The following is a 24,782-nucleotide window of genomic DNA, read 5'->3' as shown; positions in this document are numbered from 1 at the left end:
GTGGGCACATGTGTTAAATGGAAAATGTTCGGTTCATGAATGTGATATAGCAGGGTTTAAACTCTCACATTCCCTACGTTGAGAGGAGTACAGCTTATCAACCCATCAGCCCCTTCACTAACTATTCATGAAAGGGATGTTGTCAGCCATGTCAATTTAGCAAGTGGAAGGAAGGGAACGTTTTGACATTTAGAAATAAACATCAACATTACTCTATAAATATCTCATCAGTAAAATTAAAACATAAAACTATATTGGAAATGAAAATGACTGTATTTCTTTGGACTACATATATCAAGTGTAAAACATAACAGATACCTGCGTTACACAATATGATATTATAATCAAACATAACAAAAATATGCCAAAAAACAATGCACCACATGAAAATAATATAACATTTCAACAACAACAATAATAACAAAAGATTCTGATTTTCTATTGAAAACTTATACAAAATGGATATCAATTTCTCATTCTAGAATCTAAATATATCTAGCATCAAATGCGTCACTGGATAAAGTTAAATGTACAGTAGTTATATATAGTTAAAATATAAATAATATGTCAATTGACAAATGAGCCGCGTCCCGACAAAACCAACATAGTGCGTTTGCTAGCAGCATGGATCCAGACCAGCCTGTGCATCCGTGCAGTCTGATTGATCAGGATCTATGCTGTTCGCTATCAGTTTCTCTACTTGTAAAAAGGTTGGTAAGCGAACAGCATTGATCCTGACCAGACTGCACGGATGCGCAGGCTGGTCTGGATCCATGCTGGTCGCAAACCCATTATGTTGGTTTTGTCATGGCACGGCTTAAATACATGTATAATGTTTCTTTTACTTCTAGCATGGTTGCTATTCAACCAGCTTAACCTGCAAGCTTTATGTAATGGATTTGCCATGGTTTGAATCTGAAACAGACCATTCAACAGTTATGAGAACTAAATTTTAAAATATCAAAAATCGAGATTATACCAGCAAAAAAGAGCCTCGAGATTATAAATCTTTTTTCTGAGTTCTGTCGTAAGTCCCAGGATTTTCATTGGTTAGTGTACATTCTGTGACAGTTTCTGACCAATCAAATACCTGAGATCTTAGTTTAAGCTTGGAGAATTTCTTTAATAACCTTCGGGCCTGGTCAGACAGCACAGGTAAGTATAATTATGTAATATTGGCAGCTTAATTTTTTATGTTGTCAATTACATTATTTTAAATTTTAATGGACTGTTTCAAATTTCAAAGCCCGGCAAATATATTAGAGAAATTCAGTAGGAAAAGGGTTACATGACTATTCAGATGTAAATTTGATCCCTGTCTTATAAGGGGTCTACAAGTATGACACAAAAAATTCAATAATAAGATATTTAAAGGGTATAAAGCTAGATCTTATGAAATACTTTTATAAATTCATCAACTTTAAAATTATACTATTTCCATAATCTTATCGTCCATTTTTTAAAGCTGTAACATAAAATGTTTATATTATTTAATACACATATATATTGTATGTAAACAGAATAAAATGTTCTGGAACAAAATATTATGCTGCTGTAGGGTTGTTAAGCAATGATGTATTGTTGCAATGCGCCATTCACTTTTAAGCAATATACTACCATATTTTTTTTATACATGTTGTACAAGCATCATGGAAGTATTCATTCTTTTTTAAAATTCAAATAAAATATTTTTGCAGCAGATATACAGCTTTATATACTTTAAAATGTTATAAAAATCTAATAAACTATCTTCTTTTACTTTGAATGATTCTTCCAATAGTATAGTGTGTCTTGTTAAAACAAATGGGACTATGGTAGCTGTAAAATAGTCCATTTCCCAGATAATGTATGTTATAAAATAAGGAAAAATATAAAACAAAAATGAAGTTTGTTTCTGCTTATTTAGATCTTTGTTAACCCTGTAACATATTATGAAAATTCCACCATAAATGGTTACAAATAACAAAACTATAGTAAAAACACAAACCACCCTGAAATGATGACTATAATTATTATATGTTAACATTTTAGGAAATGTACCTGCATTTCATACAAATCACATCAATACTGACTGTAACTAAGCAACACCAACATAAGCACCAAGCTAATCTTAATCATGTCCCCCATGAAGAATGACCTGACTCCGGGCTCTTGACGGATTCATTCTCGTTCTTTGATTGCAAAATATTTTAAACTGACAAATTATACAGTTTCATTTAAAAAGCAAAACAAGAATAAGAGTTCAATTTATTATACTTCTCATGAAAAAACAACAACAGGGACTTCATTAAAAAAAAACAGGACAAATGCACAGGATTTCCACATAATATACAAACAAATAAGTTATTTCTAACATAAAATATGATAAATCCTTATTAAAAAACATTTTCAAAAGAATATATATGTGTACATTTTATTTGTATCTTTCACCCAAGCAATTTCTACCTTAAAGGGACTCCACTGAAGATTTTTAACATAACAGGACAGGAAATATTTTTTCCGAGATTTGTGTTCCATTTAGATAACTAGTGTGAAAATTTTCAAATCATTCCCTAACCTTGTTTTCCAGAATAATCATTTTTATTGTTCAAAATGGCCCAAAAATTAAAAGCGTTGCATTGTTTTTCACGAAAATCAGACTAACAATCGCACAAAAAAAAATCGATTTTCAATTTAATTTTGAGTATATTTCACTATAATCATTTGAAGATGTCTCAATTTTAAGTGCTTTACTTACGGTAATCTTTGTATGAATTTCACACTTTCATATTGTTAGGCTTTTTAACCTAAGTGGAGCTCCTTTAAAATGCAGTCCACTCATCAAGTGTTTTTGGATACTGTACCAGTCAGTAAGTGCAAACTTCTTCATTCAAATCACATTTTGATAAGCTACCTTTTATTCATGATACATGACCTTTGACACAAAATGGTACAAAACTAATTCATTATCATAAACTCAGCAGGAAAATGGTTACTTCTTGGTATACTGATATTAAATTAGTAAAAGAAGAAGCTAAATTAAGCAAAACATGTTTTAAAAAACTGTGTTTGTTTATGATCATACCTACATTAATTCAACTGTTATAAATCTTTTATATAATTTCGTATACATTTGTAATTATTATTTATTTATTCATTTCACATTGCATAAAATCTTGTAATAGGCATTAAAATATATTTTCTCAATACAAATTGGCAAACAGTAATAATATTTTTTTTTCAAGAAAGTTTATTCCTTCACAATCATGTTTTAAAGTGAATCACAACTTAATTTCACCCGATATAACTATAACGAAAAAATATATTTTGAATAAAATTTTCTGGATACATTTTTTTGTATGATGTAGTATAAGCTAAAATATGATTTCTTTATCCAACCAATGCATGCATAAACAAATAATGATCGTCAAAAAGTAATAGCACACACAAATGTGACATAAAATTTTAAAGAAAAAATTGTAAATTATGCTTTTATTTGGCTTCCGTCCACAGCTTTCAATTGCAGATGACACTTTGATAAAAACATCTGTAACTTTCAATCGTAGTTTAACATCTGGCTTTTCAATATGTCTGTCCTGCCTCTGTGATCTTGTCAGTCTGAAAATATAATCAATAGTTACATAATCATTTATCATAAAACCATATAACAATTTTTCCAAGGAACTGTATATATTATAACAGATTTATTTTTGTACTACCTTCTCTCCCTATAATTTACAGTAACCTTAACAATTTAATTTACCAGTCTAAACTTACGCAATAAACTTGTTCTATTTGTATTTTGAAGTTATACCAAAATTCTGGTAAGGTGAAAACTCTCGTACATACCAATGTTTTACCCATAACATGCTAAATATCTTACATGGATTTGTCCATCTTTCAATTTGGACAAGACGATTCATCATTTTTTGTGAAAGTTTCAAAATATGTACTGATTAAACAGCCAGCATGACAAACTGTATAGGCTATTACAAGAGCTGTCGGTAGGACAGCAACACTAGACTATTCTTAGTGCTTGATAGTAAAAAAAATGCTTGATAGAGTTACCTTCTCCTGTTTACAGGTTGGGGTCATGATGGTGAACAAGTGTGCAAAGTTTCAAAGCCATATGTCAATGGACTTTGAAAATATTCGAACTATTACAAAAACTTTAACGTAAATTCTAAGTCGAAAAAGGGGCATAATTCTGTCAAAATGCTTGATAGAGTTACCTCCTCCTGTCTACAGGTTGGGGTCATGATGGTGAACAAGTGTGCAAAGTTTCAAAGCCATATGTCAATGGACTTTGAAAATATTTGAACTATTACAAAAACTTTAACGTAAATTCTAAGTCGAAAAAGGGGCATAATTCTGTCAAAATGCTTGATAGAGTTACCTCCTCCTGTCTACAGGTTGGGGTCATGATGGTGAACAAGTGTGCAAAGTTTCAAAGCCATATGTCTATGGACTTTGAAAATATTTGAACTATTACAAAAACTTTAACATAAGTGGTTACGCCGACGCCGACGCTGTCGCTCGGGTGACTGCAATAGCTCTACTTATTCTTATCGAATAGTCGAGCTAATAAATAATGCTCAGGTCTGCACTGGTCACATGGGTATATTCAGTTTCTGCTGCGACCTAAAATGATACTTAAGTCCCAGGTTTCTACTAGCAGGTTAAAGGGATACTCAGAGGCAAATTAACGACAAAAATATTAAAATGATCTTATGAACTTATTAATCACGCTAAAATGGCATTTTTTAAAATCCCAGCATGAATTTCTGCATTAAAGTTTATATATATTGGGTTTGAAGTGTAAATATATTTATATATGTTGAACGAAATTTAGAAGCCGACACAATCACAGAGTAGTTTTAAAACAAGTTTTGTGACTTGAACAAACCTTGGAAGTTTCAATAACAGATACTGTGGATATTGCATGATTGAAACAAGTCTAAGTCATTCATTTGACATTTTTTAACATTTCCAAAGTTCACTGTGACAACTGTTGTGAAATCTTAACGCTCTGGGTCAGGTTAGAAAACCATAATTAAATACTTTATAATGAGAAATGATTTGTTCCTGTGACTGCCTTAAGTATATTCATTTTGAGGACATTTACAGAATAATGAATGAAAAATTGAAAACGAACAAATGAAAATTTTGCCCATGTCTCCCTTTAAGGGTGAAGTAAACCAAGTCACAAAACACTCCAATTAAAGGCCAGTCCATTTCTATCCATACTGATGGACTTAGACCTATTTTATTAGGACTTTCATTTCAATACCCAGTTTCACTTCAAAAGAAAGGAAAGGTATAGATTTGCTTTTAGAGATTTCCCTCAAGGATAATTCATTAACCTCCTTTTTCTCATTTGTCTCAATCTAATGTCATCACAAAATAATTCATTTATCTCATCTATCTATTTTGATGCTGAAAATGTTAAATATCACATTTTTCAATCTACCAGTCCTATAATTTTACTCCAGTGACTTTCTAAAATGGACTCATTCCTTTTTTAATTCTAATTAGAAGTACTGAAAACTAAATTAGTATAGAAATAACATTCCAACACAAAAACAAGTGTTTTACTGCCAATATTGCATTAGAAAAAAAATTAAGGGCCATAATTCTGCCAAAAATGATCTAAGCACTTAGTTTTGACAAAATAAGTCAGAGTATTTTCTGAGAATCATTCTAATTGGTTGGAATCCCTTGAACAAAAACTGTCCATAAAACAGTGCCTTTAACTATTCTCTGTGCTTGACAGTAAGAAAAGGGGCATCAGTCTGTAAAATGGTAACTAAAGAGTTATGGAACCTATGTCTATCATGTTAGATAAACACAGAGAACAATGGAGTGAAGTTTCAACTTGTTCCCTTAATTAGTTTTGAGATAACAATTTCCATGCAAAAACTGAACTTAAGTAAGGCATTGAAGCAGTCACCGACACCAGGGTAAGTACAATACCTCTTTATGTCCTTTAAATAGTCAAGCTAAAATGTACTAGTTACATACAGTGGTCATTTTTTACATTTTTACATCCCGTTGACAAACTGCCGGCAAACATTCACCAATCTAAATCTTATGTTTTCTTGCAGAAGACCAAGTTCAAAATGCTATGATCTGAGGTACATTCAACTTGAGCACTCTGCAATAGGTGACTGACTTTAGAGGTGAGATGATAGTAATTTATTACCCATCTGTTGTATATTGATCAGCAAGTCTTTCTAATATATTCAATCAGGGAGCAGCCATCAATTATTTAGAAACCACCAAACAAGTTTTTTTTCAATTTCACTGTGTTAAATAATTTCCTTTGAAATATTAATACATGGTTCTATCATAAAAGGAATGTAAAAAGGTCAACTAACTCTTCAAATTGGTACAGCACCAAAAACAAACTAATGTTTTAATCATTGGTACTGGAAAGTTTTCCAACCTTCTGTTCATGTGATACCTCTATTAATATTGAATACAATGTTTCAATTATATACAATACTTTTTGCTTCATTTCTTTTGACTCTTATTATGAAAATATCGGGCACTCAACAATCCTTCAATTCAAGTCTTGTACATATTGTGGAGCATGAAATTCTTTGTAATTTATATTTTCTTAATTTAAAATAAAATTTTATCTTAAATGATGGATTTACAACAAAATACATGTACCATCACAATTTCATTACCTCATACACAATACAAAATATTGAAGATATAAGGGACAACAAATTGGATACATTAAAATTTTTGGTAACTCCTACGATCAACAATGTGGATCAGATTAGTAAAATATGACAAAAGGCTGATTTCTTGCGGTAGACCCGACGATCAACTTACAAATGAAACAAAATTACTGAAAATTCTGATCCAGCAATGTTGTTCAGAATATGACATTGCAGAACATGATAAGTCTGGCCTAAGATCTACTTACAACTGAAACAAAAATACTGAAAGTTCTTTTACAGCAATATTTTTTTTTTTACACATATACTTCTATGTACAATGCAAATAAAACCTTACAAAGGATATTCCAGCTTATCAAGATCAAAGGTTCTCAATTAACTCAGCCTCATTCAAGATATACATATATGTATCAGAAATTTCAATTAAGGTCACTTTAACATTACCCGAACATTTATAGTATTTTTTTGCTACTTTTTCATGTCCGAATATATCTACACCATTAACAATTTCCTCCTTTTCTTTAATTTTGGTCAATATAATCAATTACTGACTATGCTAACGATCGCCCAGGAAATTGTTCAAATTAGCCCATTTAACAAACAAGTACCCTTCTTCCTCAGAATTGTTTCTGTATATATATCATACATTAGCAGAATAATTGTACCAGAAAAAGCACCTGCTCTTTTGTTAAAGTACATAAAGAGAGGGACTGGGAGAAGGAAATGACAATCTAATTAATGGGAACACAATACCCAATACATTACAGAGTGCTAATATGAAACCACCACTGCATTGATTATTATTAACAAGGTTCAAAATTCTGAAATAAGATCAAACAATTTCTAAGATCAATACACAAAACAACTTTTGATTTTACTTAGCACCATGTAAGATTTCTGTTGTTGTTTTTTTCCATAATTATTGAAGTATCTAGTGGGGCTTTGAAATCAATTCTGCAAAGAAATATACTTGCGATTTTGCTCAATTTGAGTGAAAAGCATTGAAAATTTGGGTAATTTTGTACAATAAAAATCATAACTCTGGGAAAACAATGAGAGGGAATTATCTGAAAATTTGTTCAATAGCTATTGGTCTAAATCTACATCAGATGGTGCACAAATCTCAGGAAAATATTTCCAGTCTTCTCATGTCATGTCACTTTAATGTGTATGATAAATTAATTTATCACATAAACCGCGGCGCAGGAGTGTAATAAAGCCATTTTATAACAAGGGTGCCATAGTCACAAAATACGCCCGTTTACGAAAGCTTTAGATGGAGATGGGGGCATTATGGATAAGTGTTATCTAGCAAGCAAGTTTTTATTCTTGGCACTGTGTTGTTAAATGAACCTTAAAACAAATCAGTAGGGAAGATATGCACAGGATGTGTGACCTTGACCTTGGTCGTAGGGACCTGAATTTTATGCACGGCACTCAGCCTCACAATGATGAACATTTGTGCCAAATTATATTGAAATCCCTCTATGCATGTAGAAGTTTTGCTCCAGACAAGCGTTTTTCTATGAGCTCTAACTGTGACCTTCACCTTTGACCTAGAGACTTGGTTCATGTGCAGGGCACTACGTCTCATGGTGGTGAACAATTCTATAAAGTAACATTAAAGTTCCTCCATGCATGTAGAAAATATGCTCGGGACAACATCTGGATATTTAATCATCTCCAGTGACCTTGACCTTGCAAATATTAACCTAAATTAAATGTGTCACACCTGTAGTCATGATAGTTACCATTTGTGCTACAATCCATCAATAAATGATGACTAAATGGTCCCTATACACATCTTCAAATTTTTATCTGAACTTTGACCTCTATGTGTAACCTTGACTTTGGTCCCAGGGATCTGAATTTTGCGTGCGACACTCAGCCTCACAATGGTGAACATTTGTGCCAAGTTATATTGAAATCCCCCTATGAATGTAGAAGTTTTGCTCCGGACATGCGTTTTTCAATGAGCTCTAAGTGTGACCTTGAGTTTTGACCTGGAGACCTGGATCATGCATGGAGCAATACATATCATGGTGGTGAACATTTCCATAAAGTATTATAAAAATTCTTCCATACATGTAGGAGATATGCTCCAGACAAAATCTGGATATTTCACCATCTTTAGTGACCTTGACCTTGCATATATTGACCTAAAGTACATGTGTCACAGCCGTAGTCATGATAATGACCATTTGTGTTACAATCCCTCAATAAATGATGATTAAATCGTCCCTATACACATCTTCATATTTTTATCTAAACTTTGACCTCTATGTGTGACCTTGACCTTGGCTACAGGGACCTGAATTTTGTGCGCGACACTCCGCCTCACATTTGTGCCAAGTTATATTGAAATCCCTCTATGCATGTGGAAGTTTTGCTCCGGACAAGCGTTTTTCAATGACCTCTAAGTGTGACCTTGACCTTTGACCTAGAGACCTAGTTCATGTGCGTGACATGGCTTCTCGTAATGGTGAACATTTCTATGAAATTTCATTAAAATCCCTCCATGCGTGTAGGAGATATGCTCCGGACAAAATCTGGCTATTTCATCATCTTTAGTGACCTTGACCTTGTATATATTGACCTAAATTATATGTATCACAGCCATAGTCTTGATAATGACCATTTGTGTTACAATCCCTCAATAAATGATGACTAAATGGTCCATATACACATCTTCATATTTTTATCTGAACTTTGACCTCTATGTGTGACCTTGACCTTGGCCGCAAGGACCTGAATCTTGCGCGCGACACTCCGCCTCACAATGGTGAACATTTGTGCCAAGTAATATTGAAATCCCTCTATACATGTGGAAGTTTTGCTCCGGACAAGCATTTTTCAATGAGCTCTAAGTGTGACCTTGACCTTTGACCTAGAGACCTGGTTCATGTGCGCGACACTGCTCCTCATAGTGGTGAACATTTCTATGAAGTTTCATTAAAATCCCTCCATACATGTAGGAGATATGCTCCGGACAAAATTGGACGCCGCCCGCCCGACCGCCAGGGGCGTTCCCATAATACGTCCCGTTTTTCAAACGGGCATATAAAAACGATATTACACTAGACGATATTACACTAGTGCAATAACACTTTGACGTCACGTCATTTGTGCTATAAACATAGCGTTAAAGCGCGCTAATGTTAGGGTTACCACTCAAGGCGCGTCAAATAAAGTGACTCTTGTTAAAAGTTTACCGTTCTTTTTTAATATATGTGATAAATAGAATATTATATTTGTGTAGATTCAATACTAAATTTATTGAACTCGTTGAATAAAAAAATATTATGCTCGCCAGAGGCGCGCATAATATGATTTTATTCAACTCGTTCAATAAATTTAGTATTAAACCTACACTCATTCAATATCCTCTATAAATAAAGTTTGACCATTAAAACTTGACCAAGAAAACATACAAAATATGCTGAAACTAGATATTTGTCTATAGGACAACAGCTAATCTATATGCCCAGCTTTAAGTGAGGGGCTAAAAAAATGATGCTAAATTTTTGCTTATACTGGATATAACACGAAACAAGTGATGAAACAGACACTGACTTAATAACGTGAACAATCCGAGTGTGATTTATGCAAGCTCACGGAGAGGAAGTCATTTGTCTCGTCGGAATATTGACATTGCAGTTCATTTATCACTAACTTTATGCTCTAACAGACACCTTATTTCAGACTGTCAGGCGAAAACAATTTTTTAACAGAACACCATTTATGACAAAATTTGGAATAATGTTATTACATTAACATTACCATGAAAGTACAATTTTGTTTCCAAGTTAATAACATGCAGGTTAGTTCACACATGAAAGTTTTATTGTATGGAATCAGTGTATCAAAGGTGAAGTTTCAGTTGAACTGTTTTATAACTTACAATGAATGTAACTTAATTTAAAATATGCATCTTGTGCATTCTCGACATCATGGCCCCTTTCTAATGAAGTAAACAACATATTTTGTACTGGCTACACATGGCACAGACTTTAAATAATATGCACATCTGACCATGTTACTTAACTGACTTTTCTTGAGAAAACTTTACAGAAATCCAGAAAAGGGAAAGGAGACCAGGAGTCATCAAACATTTGAACCGCATCATGACAAAACCAACATAATTGGTTTGCGACCAGCATGGATCCAGACCAGCCTGCGTGGATGCACAGGCTGGTCAGTGGATCCATGCTGGTCCCAAACGCACTATGTTGGTTTTGTCATGACGAGGCTCATTCAATAATTTGGTACATATCAAGAGGAAATTCAAGTAAAAGTAGAATTTTCTAATGTATGAAATAAAGGGCTGCTTTGCTGTTCATATGAAATAAAGTGGAGATAAAAGACTCCCACTGAAATCTTGAGTGTCTAAAACCTTGCTTTATAAGATCAGTTAAACAAGAAAACATTTGATACAATCATCTCCAAACAATCTTGACATTTAGCTTTGTCCAGCAACCTATCAGCCTGTAGAAGTAATTCGCACTTGTATTTTCCCTCTGAGGATGTATCTGTCCTCATCAGACTTTATATTGCTGTTCTTGTCTAAATTAACGCAATATATCTGTCCATTATATAACTTAAATGTTCCTGACCAAGACATGTTACTTTATAAAAGTTAGCCTTCTCTGAAATAATGATGCATTGTGTTACAGAACAATATTTGCCTTGATATTACTGTGACATTTACCTTGACATTACTGCGAAATTTGCTTTGATATTTTTGAGACATTTGCCTTGATATTTTTGAGACATTTGCCTTGATATTACTGTGACATTTACCTTGACATTACTGCGAAATTTGCTTTGATATTTTTGAGACATATTTTTGCCTTGATATTACTGTGATATTTGTGAAATTTGCCTTGATATTGTGACATTTACCTTGACATTACTGCAACAACTGCTTTGATATTTTTGAGACATTGGCCTTGATATTACTGCAACATTTGTGAAATTTGCCTTGATATTGTGACATTTACCTTGACATTACTGCAACAACTGCTTTGATATTTTCGAGACATTTGCCTTGATATTACTGCATGGTCTATAGAATTCAAATTTTCACATACATTTAACAGTATCAACATCTTTTTCATATACAATACATTATTTCTGCTTTTTTATCATACATTATATAACATAACAATCTTTCAAAACCTGCAATGTCACTTGAGGATACATTTCAACATTTGACATCAGGTGCTTTGTTATGTTATATAAGGTATTAATTGCCTCACATCATATTCTCAGGTCATAAAATACATCTAACTTATATAACTGACTGATTTAAAGCAGCCAATACAATTACTTCACCTAAACAATAATTTACTTATTATGCATACAGTAAACTCCGCTTATAACGAACTCATTGGGACATTCGAAATCTGTTCCTTATATCCGGAGTTCCTTGTAAGCATATAGCGAATTAGTTCCTTGTATCAGAAGTTTTTATAGCGAACAGTTTACATATAACGAACTAATTGTTTACCATCGTCCTCGATTTTGAAGAGCACTTAATTAAGAGAAATAACTCTTGGGTTCGTCAATGTTGTCTCCCTTATATTGATTTAATAAAGAAAAAAAGGATTAATTGCAATGATGTTTCTTTTTAATATAATTTTTATGTATAAATATATCTATAAGATTACATGTATATATGATATGTACCATATATGCAATATTGTTATTTATTAACAATACAGTATCATGCACAAAAATAATCACTTTGCTTTGAAGAAGTCGCTAATTTTAGTTTAGGAATGTTTACAACTCTTCGGGTTAAATTCAATTTCCAATAAACTTTTTAAAACTGTTTCTTCAACATGTGCATTAGACACGAAGTATGACCTAATCTTATGCATACAATCAATAGCTTATTTTTTTGACACAACCGGCAGATCATCTAAATAGATCACGTCTTCGGATGATTGACTGTCATCATCATTATTTGTTCCTAATATATCCGCTACATTCGGCCAAGTTTTAATCTGTGCCGATGAAAACGAAGGTAGAAAATGCGTGATCTATTTACGGATAGCCGATATTTTGGAGTTCGTTATAAAAGTGTAATTTTCTGTACTTTTTATGGCATTGGGACTAAAAAATGAGTTCCTTATAAGCGATAATTCCTTATAACCGTGTTCGCTGTAACCGTATTTTTTTACATTAAATAAAGAAGGGCAAAATTCGGGCCAAAAAAATTTGTTCCTTATAACCGGAAGTTCGCTATAACAGTGTTCGCTATATGTGAAGTTTACTGTATATATCTAAGAGGTCCATCGTCCAGAAAAATAGTGAAACTCACTCTGGTGAAACTGAAAGTTATTAACCTATGCCATCAGTACCTATACTTCAATGCAGTCTGACCAGCCTTTACTCTGTTGGGTGACATACTTTAAATTTCTATTTTGAATCTGCTTAAATAATAATGGACAGTCCCAGAGATGGAAAGAGGTCAATTAAAAGCTGTAATTCAATTAATACAGTCAAACTTGTATTAAGCGACCGCGCAAGGGAAACACCCAAAACGGTCGCTTAATGAAACGGTCTCTTGAGACAAAGCATGATATAAAAGTCAAAATTTATAAATGATATCTTTCTTATGCGGTGGGAATATTTTTCAACTTATATAAATTTTGAATAATTTGTACGCTCCGATAATCATCTAAATGGATGCTTATGTAAAAAATAACCTTCTGATATTTATTGACAAAACAGTTTTGATCCATTACGTACATGTTTGACATTTTTTCGAGAATGTTTTAACTTCTCCGTTGTTTTTCCTTTACTCCAACACGAAAACCCTATTAGTGAAGATGCTTTCTGTTGTGCATTTTTTCATTTGAAATAAACAAACTACATCTAATTGTTATGATTAATTTAATTGCTGATCACGTTCAAGGTCAATTCAATGCAATCTAAATGTCAACAAGCGAAGCGTACAGTATACACCATCTCAGTAAGGGCGGAGCGTTGCATTGTTTATTTGATATTATTGGATAATACACGTCACGCATATACTTAACTTCATTTACATACGCTAAAACGGTTTGGGAAATAGAGTTTTTCACACGTTTATTTGTTGTGTTTGATTATTGACGCTTGAGACATTACGAGGCGGCGTTCTCTTAAAACACAATTACTTGACAGGTAAAAGTGGTTGTTTAATGAAAAGATTGATCTCAATTAGGTGACTAATTAGCGGTCGCTGGACGCGTTGAGCAAAAGTCACTTAATACATTAAAGATATAGAGAGAAAATGATCGGGGGGAATTTAAAGTGGTCGTTTAAGACAAAAGTTGCTTAATACACGTGGTCGCATGGGCATTAGACTGTATTTCAATTAATGCAAAGTTATAATGCAGAATGCAATGGTTACAAATAGATATATTGAAAAGAGAAAATTACACAACAGAATTTATTGAACTTTTGTGTGATCTTAGAATATAATAACTGAAACATTCTAGGCTGAAAAAATAAGAGGCTACAGGCTTAATTTTAGAGAACTGGTGCCTTATAAAGAAACCATGTTTGTGAACCCACAATCCCTGTAGGTTGTGGGGAAAGACCTTAACCACTTGACCACTGCTTGCCTTAAAAAACAAAAACTGTATGACAACCCTTCAAAAATAAGGGTAATTATCCTGATCATTATTCAATTATAAATATTTAATGGAGGATATTTAATGTAGGATAATAAATATGTAACAAAACAGATATTTTTTTCCTTTCTCATGAATATTTCTGCACAGTGGCATTTCAAAGCTTCATAATCCCATAGTATTGATATTTGTTTCATGTTACATAATGTTCTAAAAAATTCATTTTTTGTGTGCATAATTTCTACATTTACCATAGCTTACGTCATTTTTCCCCAGAAAAGAGTTTGTTACATCATATAGTATAACTGTATATATAAAGATTTACAGTTTAATACCGGTAAATATGTCATTTTGCAAAATTTGTAGATATATAATTCTTCATGATGCATGAGGAATAAATTGCCGTCAAGTAAGACAGATTTCCAATATTCAACTTCTTTGAATAACGTCAGGTTTTTCCAACCCATCCTAAAATTTTGTTTCTAACATAACACTTATATTTTCATATACAAATGTAAAATTCTACTCCAATAAAATACTATAAAATCACAATGAATACAGCTTTTTTTTATAAATAAAACACAGAGAGAAATTCATAAGAGCTCCTGACATTTTTTATGGCCTAATAAACACATAATAATTGTTCCCAGGTTGTTATCATTTACAAGGAAATAATCATTTTTCTATTTTTTGTACAATAATAAAGCACTACAGTAACCAATGGGGATAAATTTGTTTTCAAATAAAAATCTAACAATAAATAGAACAAAACATTTAAATCTAACTATACACGAACCTTAGGTAATGGAAACTTCGCAATTTGGGCATCATTCATAATAAGCAAAACAAGAAGCGCTGCAATTCGACAATAACCAGGTTTTCAGCGACGAAGTTTTGATTCGACAGCAATCAATAGGTCCAAAAGCACTGAAGTTATTGAGTAGAAGCTGCAATTCTATTGTAAGCAAATGACCTTGACCTTGCTCCCAGATATCTAAGTGGCAATCCAAAGCTGCCACACAGCAAGTTTGGTGTCAAAAGGTCAAAGAAAACTCAAGTTATTATGTGAAAACTGAATACATTAACCTTGATCACAGACACCTGGCTGCGTCTTGATATAAGCTACCCATATACCAAGTTTGGTGTCAATAGCTAGAGCAAACTCAAGTTATTGAGCGGAAACTGAATTTCTATTTTTAGTAACATTTTTAGTAACAGTGACCTTGACCTTGATCACAGACACCTGGGTAGCAATCACAAGCTGCCTCTAGATGTAAGCTACCTACACACCAAGTTTGGTGAAGCAAACTTAAGTTATTGAGTGGAAACCAAAAGTTTAAGCCCGTCCACCAACTTTGGCATTACACTGACCCGCTTTGAATTTGTGAATTTGGGAAGGAAAAGTAAAATATATTTTATTCACAGGGCCTCAATGAACCTAAAGAACATTGTTATTCAATTTTGTTGCAAATGACATAACAGGGCCTCAGTGAACTTGAAAAATATTTTGGTACTGATGCAAATATTGGCATTACAGGGCCTCTGGTTAATCACACAGTAACAACAAAAACACTCTGTGTACATTTTGTTCAGACTGGTAACTAATTTTGGTGCTAATTCAATTTTGGCACATTTCATTTATAACAGATATGAGGAAATCCTATAAGGATGTCCCTGTAACTGCGTTATTTGCCAATGCAATTGTAAAAACATGATTCAGTATTAATGTCTGGAGGCTCGTTTACTGTTGTGTTTTTCCACAGACAAGACCCTGGTTTGTATATTGCAGACTAAATGGATGTTATAACTAATTCTGTTATGTTATTATCACAGGACATATCAGCTTCTGGTGCTAGAGAAAATAGGGGAGTGTTACAGAATACATTATCTAATATGTAAATACCTGTAATAGGAAAGGTCTGGGCCTAAATGGGCTGTAAAATGCAACTCTTAACATTTTATATGTATTCTAATTTACATGCAAGATTTTTACATCCCTTAAGCATGAAATTCTGTGACTTTTTGTACACTGTCTAAACATCAATACACACAATATCAGAAAATTTTTGCATTATTTTGAAAGTATCATATATAATTATATGTACATGTATTGCAAACATGTGCTTAAGATTTTCAATCCTTAAGTCAAAACTTGCCATTGTCTGAAATAACTGGATGAGATTTATCGCTACTAGAAGCAAACATCACGTGTCTACAGTATGGAATAATTAAGGCAATTAATTGTGAGAGCAGACAATAAACTGTTTGACACTCGATCTTATTATACCTTACATGACTTTGCTGGTTAAAATGCTATATATGCATCATCAAACAATGTGTATTATTAAACCTCAAATGGTTTATTTACTATATTATAAGCCCTATGTGATGTCAGAGGGTAACAATCTGTAATGTCACATGGCAACATCATTTTTTGTGCCACTGACATTATCAAGTGCCCCTCACACCCATACCAAGTGCAAGGTTCTAGCTGTTAGATGTTCTTTTTAATATTGATTTTTTTCAATATAATTATAAAGACAAATATCAAATGCCACTGAGGGTGATAGAACAAAATGTTTACCCTTGACAAGATAATGTCTACTGCAGTTAATGCTTTGGTTGACATAAGTAGTGTCGGGTGAACATTTTATTCTAACATTTTATTCTAACACCCTCAGTAGATCACCCTCAGAGGTTGCCTATATACATTAGCATTTTGATACATTAGCATTTTGTTATTGAAATATAAAATATCTATAATTAATTTATGTCATACTTTTGAAATCAAAGGAAAATTGTCCATTTAACAATAGAACAAACAAGGTAATAATTTTTTTGTCCTTGGTTGGGTTTTACTTTGCACCGCAAGGTCAGATGGCAACTTTCAAGCTTAACTGGTGGAGGAAGACCTCAGTTGACCGTCCATGCATTATTCAGTCACAAACTGGCACCTGAGTAGAACCACCGACTTTCTGTAAGCTAGTTGGACAGCTTCCTCACATGAACGATTCCATTAAGTTCCTGATGGAATTTGAACCCACAGTGGTGGGGAGCAAGCTGCTTGAAGTCACTGACCTTAACCACTCGGCCTAAAACATTAATTTAACTGTAACTTTAAATGCGCCTTTATTTGTTAGAGATGGATATTGTACACATCTGTATGCAAATTACAAGTAACTCGCAGAAAATAACAAGTGGGCGGCATTTTTTTTTTTTTTATTAATCTGAAAGTAAGTCTTAACTGGTATTTACTATGGTTACATTTATACGGTTATATTCCTAACAGATCCTTTGTCGGGAAATTATGTTGAATAATTCATGATATATTGCAGAGGAAAGGCATCAGCTGCAGACATATAAAAATAATGATAGATAAATCATGTAATATCCTGTCTTATCCCACATCAAAACAAGTGAAATATTTTGTCTTGAGTTCAGTAAGGCAAGTTTCATCTTGACCCTTAAACTGCAAAAAAAAAATTAAAGTAAAAAGCTTTTGCCACCAGTGTAGAACCAGGCCAGTCTTCACATCTGTGCAGTCTGACTATATAGGCTCTATTATTGAATTTCTCTGTTAAACTTCTACATTTTCTGTTTCAAATACCAATTAAACTTCTACATCCTCAGTTTCAAATACCAGTTAACCTTCTACTTCATAGGTTCTACATCCTCAGTTTCAAATACCAGTTAACCTTCTACTTCATAGGTTCTACATCCTCAGTTTCAAATACCAGTTAACCTTCTACTTCATAGGTTCTACATCTTCTGTTTCAAATACCAGTTAACCTTCTACTTCATAGGTTCTACATCTTCTGTTTCAAATACCAGTTAAACTTCTACATCTTTTAGTTCAAATAACAGATGAAATATGTTAATACCAGATAAAATACACTAACTAGTGAATTAAACAATTACACTCAAATTTTTATAATAGAAACAAGAATTACAAAACAGTATTTAAAATAGATCTCTTTAAACCCATGGTTGTCCTTGCTGGGCTTGCTCTATATATGGATGGAATGGGCAATTTTTATTTGCCACAACCACTATTACAATTAGAAAATAATATTCTACAGCAACCATTTCTACTCCACACGCAAATATCCTTCAGAAATTACATGTTTTTCTCAAGGTTGATGGTCAAACTTGGCTCGCTATGTTATGAAAACTGTGTGACCTTTATAATAACTGCCAAGAAAACTGACAAAAGCTACATCTAAATGTACCTTGTTTTACCCTGTAACTACCTTCAAGTACCATAAAGTGGGTCTTAATACCTCATTCTTTATACATTTTAAAATCTACTTAAACCTGTAAGTAGCTTATTAAAACATAAGTTCATAATCTCTTTTCTTTCTCTTAACAATCAAATCAATAACTCTTACCACCCTGACTTTGCTTCAAAGATTTGTTCAGCTTTGTATATGGATGTTTGTTTGTTTGATTATCTATCTACGCATTCTCCTCATATCTTGGTGGTTGATCCATTTAACCAATCATTTTTTTATTTGGATAACTAACCAGTTATTACCAATTTTTGCCGCAAGTGACTTTGAACAACTTATCTCCCACATGATTTGTGAATCAGAGGTGAGAGACAAATGACCATTAGACTCTATGTCAGAGATCTATTGCCAAGGAGAAGAATTGTCTATTGTAAATATGGGAAGGCTTTTGAAAACAAAATGCTAAACTTAGGCAGTCATTACAGTCAAAAAATTCAGGGCCAGAAAACCACAAGCTATTCAGGCCAGTGGTTGTCAATATCTTCTGGAATGCATATGTTTTTACAAGCTCAAAATTAATGTTTCTAATAGAATGTTAAGTCAAGAATTATGATTCATACAATAACTTCGTGATTATTTTCCCTGCAATGAGGATGAATAAACTGTTCAATTTGAAATTTTGTCATTTCATTCCAAGATAATGCATTGATTGGCTGGTAATTTTTCGTAGGCTGGTTGAGCTGGTGGTTTTTGAAAATTTTACTGACCTGAGACAAAAATTCTACTTGTCATGGGTTTGCATTCAGAGACTTAAGTACTGAACAGTATTAAGGCGAATCAGACTGCACACTGATGACACAGCCATGTTGTTACTGCTGTATTATGGGTTGAATCATTCTTCTGAAGGTCATCAATATCAATTTTCTCCCTGACTCCTGTGTTCACCAGGTCTGATAACTTTCAAACAGAAGCTTTTTAAGATTGTGAATTGATTTTGTAGTTACATCATGGAATCCAACAAAGTGAATGACATTTGGAGATCTTACTAATGCTTCCCTGAAGACTGCAGTCACATAAACTAACGTAATGACAATTATGTCTTTGCACACTTCCTTTAACTTCCGATTGAAGAGTATTCATCATTTTTTAAGCTAAAACACTTGTCAGGTTATCAGTTATGATAGAATTGGAATTCTTGCAAATATATTGCATGATAAGTTAATGACTTACTTTGATTTATGCAATAAAAAATTATTCTTAATTAAAGGTGGCTGATTAAGGTTTAACTTAATTACTAGTGGAAATATTTGATGCAAAATGTTCTGGCAAAAATCAAGAAAGAACTAGTTATCAAGTACAAAATGTACAAGAAATATCGACAAGGCTGACATCATAGGTTGCAAAACATATCATAGGTTGCAAAACGTGACAATGGAACGCTATTGATAAAACCAGCACAAAATGCCACTGCGACACATTTATAGTTAAGATATTAATCACGGCTTTGTAAAAATTAATTTAATAGAACAAATACCATAAGCCTTGTTTAAATATGAATATTTTTTAATGCCTATGTACATACGTATAATTTTTGTACATAGTCCCCACTAGTAACCTATATCACAGTGGTTAAAAAAGTCTACTACCTGATCTTGCAAAAAAGGTACACAAGTTAAATTATATTGGCGCCCAAATAAGGTACAGAGATTGGAAGTAACAGGTGCTTGTAATCACAATACAAGGTACACATTGACTTGTATAGGTCTGTAACACATAAGTTTGTTTATCCAATGTGTATATTGTAGTAAACTCTGCAAGGCAACAGGAAATCATTGCATATTATTTAAGCCATTGTTGGTATAGGAAATCTCCTGCGTTTAAAGTCTCATTTTGGAAATTTTCAAAATGAGGCATGAATAGCATTATTAGTGTAAGATATAAGAATTCTACATTCTAGAAAGTGATCAACAGTAAATAGGACAAATTGGATCAAAAACCAACACAAATTAAGTATCAAAACATGTTTACTATTTCTTTCAATTGGATAATGTGTCTATATCTGACATCACTTTTGTAACTTCATACTTTTTTCCATTCTAATATGACCGTGTGCTTTTGGTTTTTGTGCATTGCCAGTTGCTGCTTAATAATTTCTGTGCATGAACACTTTTCTTAAAAAAAATGTACAAATCAAGATACTTAAGCTTCATAAGTTATATAGATATATGCTCGGTTTTTTGTTGAAAACCTGTTTAATGATTATTTCCAACTTATACAGACCAAAATATCATCAAATATCATCCTAGATAATTTTTTCTATTATTATTATTTTTTTTTTTTATTTAACCAATTTTTTCTGTATACATTATTATAGTTTATGATGATAATGATAGCCTAGAGTCAAGGAAGTCGCGTGACTGGACAATAAATTGTACAATATAGTATACCTCCCCTATTCGTCCAAACAATACATGACAATTAATACAATGGGAACCCACTCGTGCAATTAAATGACTGTATAGGGCCTTTGTGTTGAATTAATTCCGATATTCTTTGTGAAATTTTCACGCAGGCCTAATCGGCTTAATGCAACAATGGATTACTGGCGCTAACCTTGTTAAATACATTTTTGGCACATGGATTTTTTAAAACATAAATGTACAAAATGTTATAACTGTACATAATCATAATGCATTTATAATCTCTTTTATTACAGAATACCTTGAGATTTATGTAAAACTTTCAATATAATAATTATTTGCTGTTGACAAAATACAAAACAAACAAAAAACAAGGCGACATTGTTACAAAAAAAATTCTAAACCAACATGATCAATCATTCTTTAATCATATTCAAATTGAAGGAAAACTGATTTTTTGCCAAATTAATCAATTAGTAGTTAGTCCAATTATTTCCTAACCTGAGCCCGATATTGTTACAATGACCTTGACTATTTAACTTAAAAATAAATTATATTTGTGAATTTATTCAACAATTCATCAGATTTCTTTATGTCTGTTCTATTTTTATAAAAAAAAAAATGAAATTACCTTAAAATGATTGTTCTCTGAAAAAGTATAAAAAAGAAATGATAAATAATGATTTTTTTTTAACATCTTAAAATTTTACCGTAATTTTGCAATTCAGTTCATTTAACACTAAATTGATAGACATCAAATAACTTAGTTCTTTCATGCATATTAAATCCATAAAATGAAAAGTGCCTTTGAAATAAAAACTTGGAAAACAAGTCCTCATAACGATAAAACAACTAAATTGCTGCAAGAGCACCCATTACAAAAAAAAACAAGAGGGCCATGATGACCCTGAGGTCGCTCACCTGTATACAGGCCCCCCCCCCACCCCCGGGCCAATTTTTACCCCAAGGGCTTTTATTTGTTTATTTGAACAGACTTGGTAGACACCCATAAGAAGATGTTTCATGCTAAACATCTAAGTTCTAGCTCATTGGGTTTTTTAAAAGAAGATTTTGAAAGTTTTTACTATACACATATAGTTAAAAACAATGACAGCCCTGGGGCAGGGCCAGTTTTGACCCCCGGGCTTTTATTTGAACAAACTTTGTAGATATTTACTTAAAGATGTTTCATGCTTAATATCTAAACTCTAGCTATTTGGGTTTTTTCAAAGAAGATTTTTAAGTTTTAGCTATACACATATAAGGAAAATCAATGACCCCCCCGGGCGGGGCCAGTTTTGACCCCAGGGCTTTTATTTGAACATACTTGGTAGACACCCATTAAAACATGTTTCATGTTAAATATCTTAGCTCTAGCTTATTGAGTTCTTTAAAAGAAGATTTTTTAAATTTTTACTATATGCATATAGGGAAAATCAATGACCCCCTGGGGCGGGGCCAATTTTGACCCCAGGGCTTTTATTTGAACAATCTTGGTAGACACTCATTAGAAGATGTTTCATGCTAAATATCTTAGCTCTAGCTCTTTGGGTTCTTTAAAAGAAGATTTTTTAAGTTTTTACTATATGCATATAGGGAAAATCAATGACCCCCTGGGGCGTTGCCAATTTTGACCCCAGGGCTTTTATTTGAACAAACTTGGTAGACACTCACTAGAAGATGTTTCATGCTTAACATCTAAGCTCTAGCTCTTACGGTTCTTTAAAAGAAGATTTTTTAAGTTTTTACTATATGCATATAGGGAAAATCAATGACCCCCCGGGGCGGGGCCAATTTTGACCCCAGGGCTTTTATTTGAACAAACTTGGTAGACACTCACTAGAAGATGTTTCATGCCAAATATCTTAGCTCTAGCTCTTTGGGTTCTTTAAAAGAAGATTTTTTAAGTTTTTACTATATGCATAAAGGGAAAATCAATGACCCCCAGGGGCGGGGCCAATTTTGACCCCAGGGCTTTTATTTGAACAAACTTGGTAGACACTCACTAGAAGATGTTTCATGCCAAATATCTAAGCTCTAGCTCTTAGGGTTGTTTAAAAGAAGATATTTAAAGATTTTTCTTTCGGTTGCCATGGCAACCAGAGTTCTGCATGGAATTAAATTCTTTGAACAATTTTTAAAGGTGACCACCAAAGGAACATTCCTGTGAAGTTTGGATGAAATTGGCTCAGTGGTTTATGAGGAGATGTCATTTAAAGCAAAAGTTTACGGACGGACGCCGGACGGATGACGGACGGGCGCCGGACGAAAAGCGATCACAAAAGCTCACCCTGTCACTTTGTGACAGTTGAGCTAAAAAAATTTGATGTCCTCATAATAATAAATAAACAAACTCAGCAAAAAATTACCTCATAACAACAAAATTAGAAACTGAGCAAAAATACTCTTATAACAAAAAAATAACAAACTCAGCAAAAATACCCTTATGACAACAAAATTACAAATTCAGCAAAAATATCCTCATAACAACAAATTCAGCAAAAGATACCCTCATTACAACAAAATAACAAACTCAGCAAAAAATACCCTCATATATAACAATAAAATAACAAACTCTACAAAAAAGACCCTCAGAACAATAAAATAACAAACTTAGGACATTAAAAATAGTGCCATGTACAAACTAATATCGCATTTAGTGCCCTCATAACAATAAAATGAATAACAAACTTAGGACAAGTGCCATTGTAAAAATGAAACTACAAACTTATATCACATTTAGTGCCCTCAAAAGATTGGCAAAAATGCCCCTTGATACTGCACAATTTATGCATCTGAAGACACTAAATGACTTCAACCTCAGTGTTTTGAAAGTATTCATAATCTAATAAGTAATAACTTCAGGCTGGAAAAAAAAGCTCCTGCCTCAGAGTCATCAAACAATGTAGACATGATATGAATGGAAATACTAGAATTTGTCACAGATAATCAATCAACCACTATGTTATAACATCTTCCTTCTCTCTAACAACAAACAGCCTGCAAACTATTTCTGTTTGTTCTCTGAGATTAGATCTTTTATTATTCCGCACCAAAATATTTCCATCATCCAAACATTTCCATCTTCCAGATCAATTGCCTAAAATCTTTCGCCCATAAATCTTTTATCCCTCTATAAAATACAACTGATGGGGGTAAATAAATAAGAAAATGAGATCATTTAACTCTATAAATTTACAAATTTTCCATGCACTGGTTAAATTATAGTTTAATTTTGCAGGGTTTTATTATGTTTCAATACAAGTAAAGTCTCACAAAACAAGCCTTATAATTCGGATTCTCAGCATGATATAAGCACTTTAATCTCTATATGTTACTTCAGATACAGCGCTTATTTCCCTCCTGTCAAACAAAATATTACATAAATTACCAGTCTTACTCAAACTGTTTTTTTCCAAACACGGATGCAGATTTCCAACTTATAAGAATGATTAACCAATTATAAACTCTACATGTATATTAAAAATGATTTAACTTATTGTCATAGGATAAAGAAAATGGTGCCTTAATGATAAAAGCAGCAAACTAAAAGTTATTCAAATAATTTTTTTCAAACCTGTGTTAAAATTAATAAGTTAAGTCTTTATTATAACTTACTTAATTTCATCATCAAGATATAATGAAAATGGTGGCCTAATTTAACGGTTAAATTGGCAAACTTAAAGAGGTTCATATCCCTTTACACTAATGAGCTATAAGAAATATATTAAATCTTTAAAAGCAACCATGCGAAACTGAAAGAACCATTACCATGGAATATTATATCAATCAAGTCTATAATATACTTAAAGCATGATAAATCTTTAATAACAAGTTCTGGTG

At 32.7% G+C, this 24,782-nt stretch overlaps 1 protein-coding gene across 1 annotated transcript in view; it reads right to left on the bottom strand.

The window, feature by feature from the left end:
• Window positions 1-254: 254 nt before the first annotated feature.
• LOC132747307 (F-box/LRR-repeat protein 5-like) overlaps window positions 255-24,782 on the bottom strand; it is a 57,452-nt gene continuing 32,924 nt past the window's right edge. The window contains exon 10 of the mRNA XM_060736655.1: window positions 255-3,597. The gene's annotated coding sequence lies outside the window, so the exon portion shown is untranslated. The remainder of the gene's footprint in view (window positions 3,598-24,782) is intronic.

Source organism: Ruditapes philippinarum, unplaced genomic scaffold (assembly GCF_026571515.1).
Source record: "Ruditapes philippinarum isolate M1 unplaced genomic scaffold, ASM2657151v2 ctg459_1_1_1_1, whole genome shotgun sequence".
Taxonomy (NCBI): domain Eukaryota; kingdom Metazoa; phylum Mollusca; class Bivalvia; order Venerida; family Veneridae; genus Ruditapes; species Ruditapes philippinarum.
The sequence above is the reverse complement of the archived record's forward strand: the minus strand, read 5'-3'. Positions and strand labels throughout refer to the sequence as shown.